Consider the following 13,364-nt stretch of genomic DNA (forward strand, 5'->3'; position numbering starts at 1 on the left):
GGCTAGAGAAGCTGATCTTCATTTGCTTGCAGGCTCATACCAAGTTGTTCATTCTCAATTCTGTATTTTGTTCATCTGTATCAGCTGCCTGATGTCCACAAAAGTCTACTGCATCTCAACCTATTCAAATCAATTTCTAGCTTGAAGAATCCTTTCCATTTTGGAAGCAAACAAGACACATCTACAGAACCTGGTCTGCCAAGCAAACTCAATCTCTCAACTTTGCTTTGGCTGTTACTGGCCTCTTTGCTGTCTCTTCAACAGGCCAGTCACACTGTTGCCACAGGGCTGCTGCAGGGACCATAGCTTCTCTTCCACAAGGAATCCACATTGCTGACTTCCTTACCACCTCCAGGTCTCCAGTCGAATACCAAGTTCTCCAGTGAAGCCTTCTTTGATAATCCCATGTATGAATGAAGCCCTGTGGCAGGCAGCTTTGATGGTGGCTCCCAACATTCGCATCTCCTGGTATTCATACCCTTACTTAAATCCCTCTCCTTGAGGGGTAACAGTGCAAAGTGACTCACTTGTGATTAATAAGGTTCAACTGAAGGGATTTCACTTGTAATATCATGGTAAAGAAAAGGGCTCAGACTCCTGGCTTTCCTTCTCACTTGCTTGCTACAAAGGGAACCAGCTGCCATGTTGGGCCATGTGTTCCACTGTCAGACCCATGTGGCAAGCAACTGAAGAGACAGCTCCAGCTAACATTGGTGGCCTGCAACTGACCACGAAGGGGCCAAAGCCAGCCAAATACCAGGTGAGGGACCCTGGACAAAGGTCCTCCCAGCTGGCACTGGAGATATCTTCAGCCCCTGTGGACACTTGGACTAAACCAAGGATCCCTTCCACTAAAATAGAAGATTCATGAAGGCAGGATTTTCTGTCTTGCTCTTGTCATTGATATATTCTTAATATTTGATCAATGACTAGCACAGAGAAGGCAATAAACAAATATTTGTTGAATGCATGATATATAATATTAACTTATGGCAGATAATCTGTTTTTCTTCCTTTACTAGCAATAAATTCTTCACAAAAATGATATCATTGGAATCAATCTCCCACCCAATCCTGAGACTTTCAGATCTTTTTGCAAATAATAAATACTTGCAAAAAGGATTAATCCATAAATAAATCAGTGGAAAATATGTGTTTCTAAGTGCAGAAACCAACCAAATCAAGAAAATGACCAGATAGCTCATTTTCTCAATTCCAGTATTGAAGACTATGGTGGGAAAGAAAAATCAGAATTCTAGAGTTTCTTTTTGCACAAGAAAAATTTAGGTATTGCCTTCTTTAAAAAGTAATAATAATAATAACCTATTTTTTAAAAAAAACATAGTAACTCATAGGAAAAACAAAAAGGCAGAGCGTCTCTGTGGCCTGTGTTCCCAGTATATCCATGCACCGTGATCCTGGAGACCCTTGTGGAGTGTTTCCTCTGTGCCCTTTGTATCAGCCTGATACCTCTCCAGGTCAGTTGCTGGCAGAGGTAGGGTATCAGGTGGTGGTGGAGGTGAGCACATGCATTTTGAAATGCAGCCAAGACTCAACCAGAAAGAAGAAAATCTAACCTTCATTTGTAAAATAAATATGCTAGACCTTAAGGAGGATTCACTCAGGGTAGTTCTTAAGCCTCCAGAACTTGGTGAGCACTTAAAGGCTCAGACCTCTCCTTACATAGAAATATTTATAGTCCCTGCGGAGCCTCCAAACGACAAAATGTTCCACCCACTATTTCTAAAATTAGGTTTGAGGTTACTTTCCCTAGGACTAGGAAGTCACATAGAATATTGAGTATAAACTTCTTATAGGACAAAAACTGAACGGCGTGTTCAAGTGATGGGTCTTACCAGCCTGACAAAGAGAACCCATGGATTGTCAGGGTGCCCAATGCTTACCTTACGTGCCTTTTATCTATGTATCCTTTCTGATAATTCTGCCAATTGCTAATTTTTCCGTTAACTTATATCCATAACTAGACTTGTGCTCATCATTAACCTCTACATAGTAAGAGAAATATATTTTTTCAAAATCTTCTTCTCCCCCAAGTCAAAAATACTTATTTAGAAAAAATGAATGAAAAAAGGCATATCAAGAAGGTTTCCATTTCTGTCTTTTCCTCCTGCTTCAAGTGTGGCTGTCGTCTTGTTTTGTATGAGATCCACGACTTGGATTGATCACAATCATTGAATTTTAAAATTAAGCGTAAACAAGATTGTATCTATCACTCAAGCTCTCTCTCCCCCCCTCCCCCCACCCCATGGCTCCCTCCTGAATTGAACTGAACTCTGGACCCAGTTCATTTTTAAACTTCTTTTGGGCATAATTTCAGCTATTCCTGAAGTGTAATCTATAAAACAGCTGTGACTTTTTTAGAGACTTCATGGTATTTTGTGGGTTGAAATCAGGCAGAGAGAGAGGTTGGTCTTCCTCTTCCACATTACGCTCTCAGATACAGGTACTTCTCTCCTTCTCTTGTTAACACGCTGCCTCTCATGGAGTTGAGAGGACGTGCCCAGCACAAGGGCTGCCCCCACTTTCCTCCAGCCCTTCCAGTCCACACGAACGCGTGGGACCTTGCTGCCCCCGACCAAAGCTCACTGGGTTTCTAGAAAAGGTGTTCACCATTGAAATCCACCCACAACGGGGAAAACATTAAACTATACACGGTGCCAGAGAGCAAAGGCTTATAAGTCCATACTTTCCTGAATAAATCCTGAAGGACAAAAAGTTCTAGAATTTTAATCAGGAAAAAGAAGAGAAAGACAACTAAAGAAAGAAAAGAAGGAAGGAAGAACAAGAGAGAGAGAGAGAGAGAAAGCTGAAGGGGAATTAAGATGAACCCTTTAGAAGAAAATTTCTTACTTGCAATTCACATCAGAATAAGCTAGAGAAATTCATGTTTTATCTCCTTTTGTGCTATTACATGTTTCTCTAAGAAACAGTTCGTCTACTTTTCTTGAAGCTTTTATGGGAGTGAATAAAAATGTCTGTTTTTCCAAGGTTTTCATATATATATATATATATATATATATATATATATATATATATATATATAGAGAGAGAGAGAGAGAGAGAGAGAGAGAGAGAGAGAGAGAGAGAGAGAGACTCCAATAATCTGGTTTTGACAGAAATCCTAGAATGTTCTATACGGTATAAATATGATGAAGCCACTTTAGATACACCATGGCACATAAGGTCTATTTAACAGACCCTGTAAACACCAATGTGAGACAGCTTTTGCCCAAAGCTTCAAAATAAGCTAAAGAATATGACACCCACTTTGAACTCAACTTAAAGCATTTGGATAGGAAGTTAAGTTAGTTTGATTGCATTGAATCCAATATTGATATCTGCATAGGGGGACATAGCACACTGCTGCTCGCCAAAGAAGGCGGTGAGCAGGAGCAAACCCTGGGCTGCATGACTATATGTAATAGCAAAAATAGAGTCATGCTTACCTTAGGTTCACGCTCCCTGTGAGAAGTCTGTGAGCTGTGTGCTCTCAGCTGAGCTATGGCAGGAATACTCTTTTAGTTAATAATAACGGGGAAAAGCCCCAGACACCAAGAGTCTGGGTTAACCATTGACACTGGTTTGTTCCTACCCTGGGAATCTGCACAGGTAGCCTCTGGCATCTTATAAAGCAGGCGACAGCCAGTCAGCTGAGACAGCAATTACCTCACTGCCTCTGGAGCAGGTACAGTGTGAAGGTCACTCAAGTCTTCCACCAAGGGAAAACTCAGTCAGGGATTCAAAGGAGGAAGATTTCCTGGGCCAGAAACACGTTCAACAATGCCAGTAAGTGACTCAAATATTTACAAACAGGGTTGTGGGGAACTCACCTAGAGGAACACTCATGCTAGATTTCAGATTTGGTCCGAGGAGTGCAAAGAAACCCTTCCCACCAGATCTCTTTGTCTACATCTCAGCAGGTGAGGTTGGCATTGCACACGTCAGTGAAAACTGAGACGGAGGACTAGACAGGGGTAAGCCTCCATGCAATCCTCTGCTCGGCTTGCCTGTAAAGATTCTTTAGCCTGGGTAGCACAGTTGATAAAGCCAAAGACAGAGACTGGAGCTGGAGAGTTCTCTTTCCCCAACCCCAGCAATCAGAGCTTGAGACTGAGGGTGATTACGAAACCAGCTGTAGCCAGGGTCCTAGTGAGTTAAAAGGTTGAGGAGGTCGGGTGGTCAATGGCTCACCAGAGGGCAGAACGTTGAGTGGTAAGAGACGAGGTAGTTTTTAAAATGCTGGAGTCAAGAGAAAATTCCAGAAAAGGTGACAGGTAGTCAGGAGGAACTAAGGCAACAACGGTCCCAAGCTCTTCAGAATCTGGGGCTGTCATGTCAAGGAAAATCCAAGTATTAGTTTCTTGCTCACCAGGTGTTAGTATTTCCTTTGGCTCCAAAGAACACTGGAGGGCAGAGGACTTCGAAGACCACTTAGGGCCTGGTTAATCAACTTTCAGGGACCTTTCCTAGGTTCTCTCCTCTAGTTACTGTTTGGGGGATGTTTGCTTTTGATTTCCATTTTTAGAAGCATGAATATTTGAGAAAGTAAGATTAGATTTCAGTGTTGGTGTTACTCACTGTGTGACATTGGGAAAGCGCTTGACCTTTCTATCTGCAGTTTCCTCATCTGTGAAATGGAGATGGTGAGAAAGATAATAGGAACAAGGGCAGCACCTACCTCAGGTAGAAGATCATCAGCGTTCCAGACTGTTAACCATCCCCAGGGTTTGGACGTTCTGATGGGAACATGTGTTTTGCAGCCTGTTACCCAATACCTGTGGAAGAATCTGAACATTCCAAGGGACTTAGCTTTTCAGTCACCCATGAATGTCAGGGAAGCAGTGGACCCGGAGGTTGCAGTCTCTGCAAAGAAATCTGAAGACTAGGTAAAGTTCTACACTTCCAGGCTAACTGAGGCAACTTTCACTACGAGGCCTTCGCAACAAGACTGGCTTGGTGGTTTAGTGAGTGTCCTTATTGTACCACTTGTTTGAAAACTGAGGCTCCATTTATTGGTGTTCCATCCATGGGACTGTCAAAAAAAAAAAAAAAAAAAAAGCTCAAGAGTACACTGTGTCCCCTCTGCTCTGGAGGGTCCGATTCAGGAAATGTGACTTACGTAAGTGGACAATGGAGAACCCGAACAGCACAGAGCAGAGCAGGACAGGAGGCAAAGATGGGGAAAACTGGGGTCAGGTTCCAACCCCCACTTGGTCAGAGTATCCTGGTGAGGCTTCGTTCCTTTGTTTGAGGTAAATTCTAGAAATATCAAGCACACCCATGCTGACAGTCGAAAAAGCACTTTCCAAAGCCAAATAAAAATGATATTTGGATTTATTCATTCCTTCCTTCCTTCCTTCTTTCTTTTCTTTCTTCCTTCCTTCCTTCCTTCCTTCCTTCCTTCCTTCCTTCCTTCCTTCCTTCCTTCCTTTTTGGTGGAGCTGGGAATTGTGTATGCAAGGCAAACACTCAACCAACTGAGCCATACCCCGAGCCCAGACATCTGGATTTCTGGAGTGGCTTTTCTGAGGCATGTCTCTGTGCTCTCAATCCATCTCCACTGAAAATGAACTTGCTTTGAAGCTCTGTTTTTGGGGACTGCAGTCTACCCCCTAATAGAGAGGAACTGAACTAATGCAAGGGCACATGTGTTCAATGAAGAAAGAATCCGTTACTGAATGTAAGGACCTAGGGTGACAGATAATTCTCCTCTGGAATGACCTGCCCTTGTCTGCTGTTGGATGACATCAGACATGGCCCGAGAGGAGGTTACACTATACACAGGGGTGGCTTATGGCATAGAATTGAGGCATCTGTCCTTTATTCGTGACAGTAGCAGGCTCTTTCCTGCTTCCAGTTTTTGTAAAGACTGAGTTAAGCATAGCTTTTACATTTTTTAATAGTAATGAAAACAAAAGAAGAATATTTTTGTGACATGTAGAAATTATACAAAATTCAAATCTTAGGGTCCATAAAAAGTTTACTGGAACACGGGCTCATTCATTTTTATTTTGTCAATGACAGCTTCATGCTACCATAGCAGAATTCAGGGGACTTTAAGTCTCAACAGAGGCTGTGCCATTTAAAGCCTAAAATATTTAACACCCTGGCCTTTAGAGAAAAAATGTTCACCCAACTTCAATCACACTGAACTGTATAATTTGCTGTTCCCCAAAGGCAGTGCTCTACTATTTTGATTAATTCATTTCCTCAAATGTTTAAGTTCAAGTAAATTTCTATGATTTAAAATCCTATTTTTCCAGGCACAGTGGAACACACCTACAATCCCAGTGGCTTGGGAGCCTGAGGCAGGAGGATTGCGAGTTCAAATTTAGCAAGACCCTAAGCAACTTAGTGTGACCCTGTCTCAAAATAAAAAATTAAATAGAAGGGCTGCAAGTGTGGCTCAGTGGTTAGGTGCCCCTGGGTTCAATCCCTCAAAACAAAAAGAAATCTTACTATCAGGGTTTGGATCTTAAATGGCCACCAACAGCCCCTAAGCCAAGCTTCATTGACAGATGATGGTGCTATTAGGAGCCTTCCAGAGGTGGGGCCTCTTTGGAAGGGAGTTAGGTGATTGGGGGCATGTCCTTGAAGGAGATATTGGGACTCCAGTCCCTGTTTCCCATGCTGGCCACGAAGTGAGCAGCTTTGTTCCACGAGGGCTCCCTACCATGAGGTTCTGCCTCACCACAGGCCACAAAACAACGGAGCCAACTGACCACGGATGGACACCGTGAGCCAAATTAATCTTTTCTTCTCTTTACATTGATTTTTCTTGAGTATTTTGTCTTTGCAATGGAAAAAAAAATGACTAACACACCTATCTTCCCTTCAAGACTTCTTTCGTTAACTTCTTCTTTGTCTACTGTAAACATCAATTTATAGTTTAACAACAAAGAATAAAACTTTTTCAGGTACCATTCCTTTTGATCTATCTTTCATGGTACTTTGTTGAACTTCCTAGTTCCTTCACCAAATTTTAAACAGTATCAGCTAAGAACTAGCTGAATCTTGACTTTGAATACAATAAAATGTCAAAGAGAAAGCTAGGGCAGAATAGGTACTGAGGATGGAATTGTGCGTCTCTTTATTTTGCTTTTCTGAATTTAGCAAGCCTGCCCTGTTTAGGGAATGGAACATTTACTTACTTATTTACCCCCCTTGACTGTTGTCTTCAATTCAGTGTCTCATAAGCTTCCTTACCACCCCTGTCCACCGCTTCCACCTTTCCGGAAGTTCATGGCCCTCTTGCTGTATACCCAGTGTCTCAATTACTAGATTCTGCCCAGATTGTTTGCTCCTTTCAGTGTTGAACTCTGGAATTCTCCTTCACAGTGTCTCACCTCCACTGGAAGGGCTTGGTGTGTTTTCCTATGTTCCCAGATCTCTAGAAAATAGACGGTAAGAAGCAGAGGGAAGAGGGAAAAGAGCCACCTTGAATTTCTTCTGCAAAGAACAGTCGAGTCCAGTGCTTCCTTGAGATGATGTCCACGCTTCAACAATGATTTAAACAAAGACCATGAAATTTTCTGTATCATTTGAGATAATCTGATACATTGAATCATGCAAGTAGATTAAAAGACACATGGTCTTTGGGGGGTGGGAATGAGAGGCAGACCTTTAAAAATCTCTCCCAGATGTTAAAGGTGTACATGTCTATAATGGATGATAACAACAAGTATATAGAAAAAGGCAATGAATATTGGTCTCAATCCTCAATTTCCCTTGGCAAACTCTTACTCCAATTTTTTTTTTAAACATGTACTGGGATTTAATTAGATGTAACATTTTGAATCTTGTCTTAATGCAAAGGAACCCATTTCTAGCTGTGGGATTCTCAACACCAAGGAGAAGAGGGTCAAGTAGCATTTTTGGAGTGAATGTATTGGCTTCCTCGCCCTCTGCAGTCACAACAAGCTTATTGATATGCTTGATACATTGTGTGGGGATTAACTGAAAAGCCACCCCGGGAGTTTTATAAACTGTCAAGCATGTTCTTGATGACACCAACGTTTGAAGCACACGACCAAACATTAGGTGTTCTCTTCCTCTGCAAGATGTACTTGTAAATGGAAAGTTGTCACCTGCCTTACGGAAGCCTTCTGTGGGAATGAGAATTGCATCCAACACAGCTGATTTGATCTCAAAAGATGACCTCATTTTAAACGCTAGTTTGCTATTATTAATTCTGCCTTGGTCTACCCAAGGGAAGATTTCCAGTCATTACCTGGATGTTTCAGGTCCCAGTTCCTAACTGACTTCCTCATCACACTGATGATTTCATTAGGTCACTTATGAGGAAAATCGATTTACCTGCATCACTGTCTCCTTGTTCTCCTTCCCTTTCCATATCAAGATATAATCTTTTCCTTCCCAACTCAGGCTCTCTTGTGCTACTTCAGACTTCAGGAATGAAATGTAGAAAAGAAAGTCCTTGCTGCCTCTCTCTCTTCCAAGACTTTTTTTTTTTTTCTAAAGCTTTCCTTCCCCACCAAATAAGAATTAAAAGTGGTATTTCTTTTGACAGCTGGTAACTAATCCTACTTTAGCAGGAAGGAGAACAGGAAGCCAGCAAAAGAATTTTCCATTCCTGTCTCTTTTAATTTCTTTTTTCCACATCAGGTACTTTTCAAAATCGAGACATTTCCAGTGAGTCTGTAGGTCTTCTTGTTTTGTCTACCAGGGTCACATGTTGGTTAACTTCTCCTGAGCTGATGAGAAACCTGACTGAGCCTGTGTTTGTATCAGGAGGAGGGAGAACTTGAGAACTTTGGAATCTCCAAAGGGACCTTAGCTGAAATGCGATCCTCCTGCGTGTGCAAACAGCCTTTTTCCTTTTGTGAAAACCAAGTTCACACAGCGAGTCCATCAGACCACAAATCAAATTGTCTCTGATGGTAACGAGAGCTATAACTTTACTCCCTGCTCAAAAGTCTTTCCCCTGCCTGCCTGACTTGCTCTTTCCACCTTCCCCCCTTCCCACCCTCTCTCCATTTCTTCATTTTCTTTCTGTTTAATTACTCAAGGGCTCTGTGTCTATCACTGTGCTCCCAACTCTCCAAAACGCATATGTTAAGATGCAGAGGAAGGGGTCAGAGGAACCCACTTACATCTGTTTGTCCAAGGATCAATCCACTCCAGTATTTTTATAAGACAATGTAACATATGTCAAAGAATAATGTTTTTTGCATTATAGTTTCCTAGAGTTGATTTACAAAATATCAGTTATGTATGTAAGTAGATGACATTTCAAATGAAACAATATCTCCAATGACATCTACTACAATATTTTATATTCTGTATAAGTAACTAAGGCAGCACTCTAAAATTAAAGCCAACTTTTTCTGAAATGTGACCCTGGCCCCTATCTGGCCCGCATGAGAATGAGAAGGAACAAGGAATGATGGGTACTGAGAGTAGAAGAGAATTGTAACAGCTCATAAAGCTAAGGCATGTGACAGAAAAGTCAAAGATAATTGTTTTCATTATCTAACTATGCAGAGAGAACTATTCTGAAGATTCTTCTTTTTTTTTATGAGAAGAGAATTCTTCAGTGATATGAACTCTGCAGAAGCAGATCAGTATAGGCACAAGACCTTTAAAGAAAAAGTCTGAAAATCAGATTCTACTTCTGGACTGGTCACTGATTAGAGCTGTGTGAGTCTTGTCAACACATTTACACCTTTGGATCTGAGTTTTCCAGTGTACAAAATGGAAGAGTTGGATGTCTGCTATTGTCTCCTATAAATGCACAATTTTATTATTGTTCTTGCCCATATGATTAAAAAGTTAATTTTCATAGGTAAGGATAAAGACTGTGTCCCCCCAACCCCTGCCTTATGTACTGCTTACTCAATGCTTAGTTTGTAATACATGCTCAGTAAATATTTCTTTAAGGGATGAATAAAGCTGGAGAAGATTGCATGTTTATATGAAAAAGTTCTGATCAATTCTAAATATCCAAGCTAGCTGTTTGGATATTTAGCATAGGTCTTTGAGTTGGGTTCATGTAGATAATCTATATGGCGCCAAAAATTTGTAGTCACACCTACATAGTTTCCTTTAAAGTCATCTGCTATTGCTCACATGCAAATGCACTCAGCAATTCTTTCTTTAAAACGGAAGACTTAGATACATTAACATTTATTTCTTACTCCCATTCTCTTCTTTATAGATTGCTAACACTGTATCATATAAAATATAGATCCAGTCAGGCTAAAATAAAAAGAGTTCCTGTGAGATTTTACAAGCTCAGATATCTTGCATTTGGTTTTGGATTTGTGTGGTGCTGCTTTGAGACATTATACATCTTTTGTTTTATTTTTTGCACCCAACAAACTGACTGATTAGATTTACAATGCCCAGTTATTTCAATTTCTTGTATGCCACAGTCCAGTTTAATAAGTGTCATTTTTTCCCCACATTTCAACTATTTGCTTTGATTTATACATAGGACAAAACAATGAATGAGCCAACATTTAACAGAATTGTGTAGCCAAACCACTCCACAGAAATTATTCCAAAAAGTTTATTTTGTATTTATGATTTGTTTTATCCTGATCTATGCCTTTCAAAAACATATTGCTAAATTCTTCTTATCTATTCATTTCCAAAAGCATAATACATTCTCTTTCTTTTTATCGCTCAAACACACATGCACATGCACACACACAACGTAATTCATATTAGTATTTCAGACATACACATACTATTGATTGGTGGACTGATAAGAGATTTGGTGTATATATGTTCAACTCAATTAAAACATTTAAATTTCTGCAAATGTTTTTTGTTCTTATAATGCTAAAACATCAGGTCAGCAAGTTAATATAAATGTTATATATTTTTTACATGTTACTAAATAACTGAATAGTATTCTATAAACAAAATACCAGCATGATAGATTTTTGGTCTCTAATAAAGATGCTTGAACATTATGTCAAATGGATTATATTCTCTCTTTTCCCAGTCCCAACTCACTATCATTTTCCCTTCTTCTTTAAAAAACTTTTTAAAAAAAAAAGTGAATTAGATAGTCAAGCAGTTCAATCTTTTATAGAATTAAGCCATATAGAAAAAAATAGTATCTTCAAAGATTATGTTTAACTTTATTCCAAACAAGTAAATATAGGTTATCTATTTTTAATAATTTATAAAGGAGTCTCATATTAAATTTTGATCAGCTAAAAACAAAGATGTGATTGCACTATTTATCCTCAAAGTATTTTTGAAAGTTTAGTGTTAGACAGCATTGCATTCTAATTGTAAATTTAGAATGCATTGAAATGAACTCATACTCCCTCTGTGTAAACTGGTCTTTCTGGAGAGTGGGGCTGGTGGAAGAGAGAAATGTCTGAGTGTCTGTGAGTGGGACAGTTTATTTGATGGAAAAGCTAAGGAGCTACAGAGCTGGCACCCTGTGGGTTAAAGGAAGAAAACTTCTCTGGAGCAGGTGGAGGGGTTAGGCTCTCTGGAAAGCAGGACCCAGGCCTGTGACTGCAGGTCTGACTCCTGAGCCTGGGAATTTCTCTTTGCCTGCCTCAGAGTGAAAAGGCACACTTTGTATGAGCATTCCTGCTCCCTCCCCTTGGTCCAGGTTTTACAAAACAGAAGCCATGAAAAAAAAAAAAATACCCAGGGCTCCCCCAGTTCATATTGAAAAGAAATCCATTTTTCACTCATCAGATAACAGCGATTAGTGACTTGGGTAACCCAACTTCCCTTCCCTGTGGCCTTCATAAGAAAAGCCCGGTTCATTCCATTAGGAAATCAGTGAGATGAATCGTAATGAAAAACCATGAAATTCTGCCAGGATTTAGCAAAGACCATGAATAGCCCAGCTTAAAAGTTGAATTTCTTGTTTTCCTTCCTGTGTGGCTCTCTTTGAAAAGGCAACAAAAATGGTACATTTGGGGCTTTTGGACAACCCATTGCAGAGTAGGAGGCACTGCCAAGTGGTTAAGTTCATCCTAGGTAACCAAAGCTATGGGGGCATTAAGAATAAAATAACCAGAGGGCAGACCTGCAGAGGAAGACAAAGTAACATGTTTGGGCTTTCTAGCCACAGCAGTGAGGGTAGGGAAGAGAAATAGCAAGCACATCTGGAGCTCAGGGTCCAGGCAGAGTCAGGCGTGCAATCATCCACCCACCTACCCACAGTGAGCTATGCTGTTGGAGCTGATATAACATGACATTCACGTCCCCAAACTAACAATGCTATTCATGATTGACCCCAAAGACCATAGAAGTTTCAGGAAAAATAGGGGCATAATGCTCAAAAACATTAGTAGTTCATGAAAAACATAGGAACCTAATAAAAAGGGTAGCACAGTCTCAACACATGTTCGGCGTCAAGGAATACACCCATACCACAGGAGATATGAGGACAGATTGCACTTTGCCTTGAGAAAACCTGAAGTTTACCTGTGGAAGTGGGCCTTGGAAGGGAGATTTGTAGCTTGCAAATCTTCTTGGGGGGAAGTAGTGGAAGAAAGGTGATCTGAAATTTGGAATCTGGTGGAAGGGTGTACCTTCAGGTGCAGGTGAACTCATGCCACACACGGTGTATTGGGGATGCTGGTGAAGGTGGAAGGTTTCTGTGTGTGTGTTTTATTCATTTTAACACAGCTCAGTTGAGCTGGATGCCTTTCTTTTTCTTTTCTTTGTTTCTTTTCTTTTTTTTTTTTGGTATTTAAAAACTGGATATCTCAGGTTCCAACTCTTTAATATCTAAACAAATAAAGAGTTAAGTGTTTTTGATCCTGCAGGTATTTCTAGATAACTGCTTGGTGTTGTGGAGACAAACCAACAATATTATGGTGATAATATTTCACCTGTCGCTAATGTTACTTTGTATCTTCTCAATGTCGAGGGCTATAAATACGGTAGTTAAAGAAATTGTTCAAGAGCTTCTTTTCTTCTTGTGGGATGGAGGGCCTTGTTGATTAGGTTAGATTATCCTTCCAACTCCTCTTCCAGCTTTTATCTTAGGCTTCTTGGTTTTTCATTTTTCCATGTGTTCCAGATCTTAATTGTGTTCTATAGGCTATCATCTTATTATTGTTATGTTCTGAAAGTTTACCTAGCAACTTGTTACCTTCCAAATGGTCTTTCCTTGTTGTTCACTCAAAGTTGGAGTTTGTTATTCTCGTCTTGTGGGTTTTCTTTTTCCTCTCAAATCTTGAACATCAGTCGACTTATGTAAAATACACAGATCAAATGTTTTTTCAGTATATCTCATTTATCTCATTTGGTTTCTCCACATTGTTCAGAGTTCAGTATCTCCTCGGTCTAGGAGTTCTACTCACTCTTTGGGAAGGATTTTACAAGAGTCCAAGGTA

The 13,364-nt window shown here is 40.3% G+C and overlaps 1 protein-coding gene across 6 annotated transcripts in view; it reads right to left on the bottom strand.

Moving 5' to 3' along the window:
- Kcnj16 (potassium inwardly rectifying channel subfamily J member 16) overlaps positions 1-4,802 on the bottom strand; it is a 50,459-nt gene extending 45,657 nt beyond the window's left edge. For 2 of the 6 annotated variants that reach the window (XM_046422649.2, XM_046422648.2), the window contains exon 1: positions 3,468-3,612. The gene's annotated coding sequence lies outside the window, so the exon portion shown is untranslated. Of the gene's footprint in view, positions 1-3,467; positions 3,627-3,851; positions 3,875-4,699 lie in introns of those variants that run through there. The other 4 variants (XM_046422650.2, XM_046422651.2, XM_046422646.2 and 1 more) reach the window with 4 other exon arrangements.
- Between the last annotated feature and the right edge of the window lie 8,562 nt (positions 4,803-13,364).

The sequence above is a fragment of the Marmota monax genome, unplaced genomic scaffold (genome assembly GCF_021218885.2).
Source record: "Marmota monax isolate L192 unplaced genomic scaffold, Marmota_monax_Labrador192_F-V1.1 WCK01_AAM20220418_F8-fsc00173, whole genome shotgun sequence".
NCBI classification, from domain to species: domain Eukaryota; kingdom Metazoa; phylum Chordata; class Mammalia; order Rodentia; family Sciuridae; genus Marmota; species Marmota monax.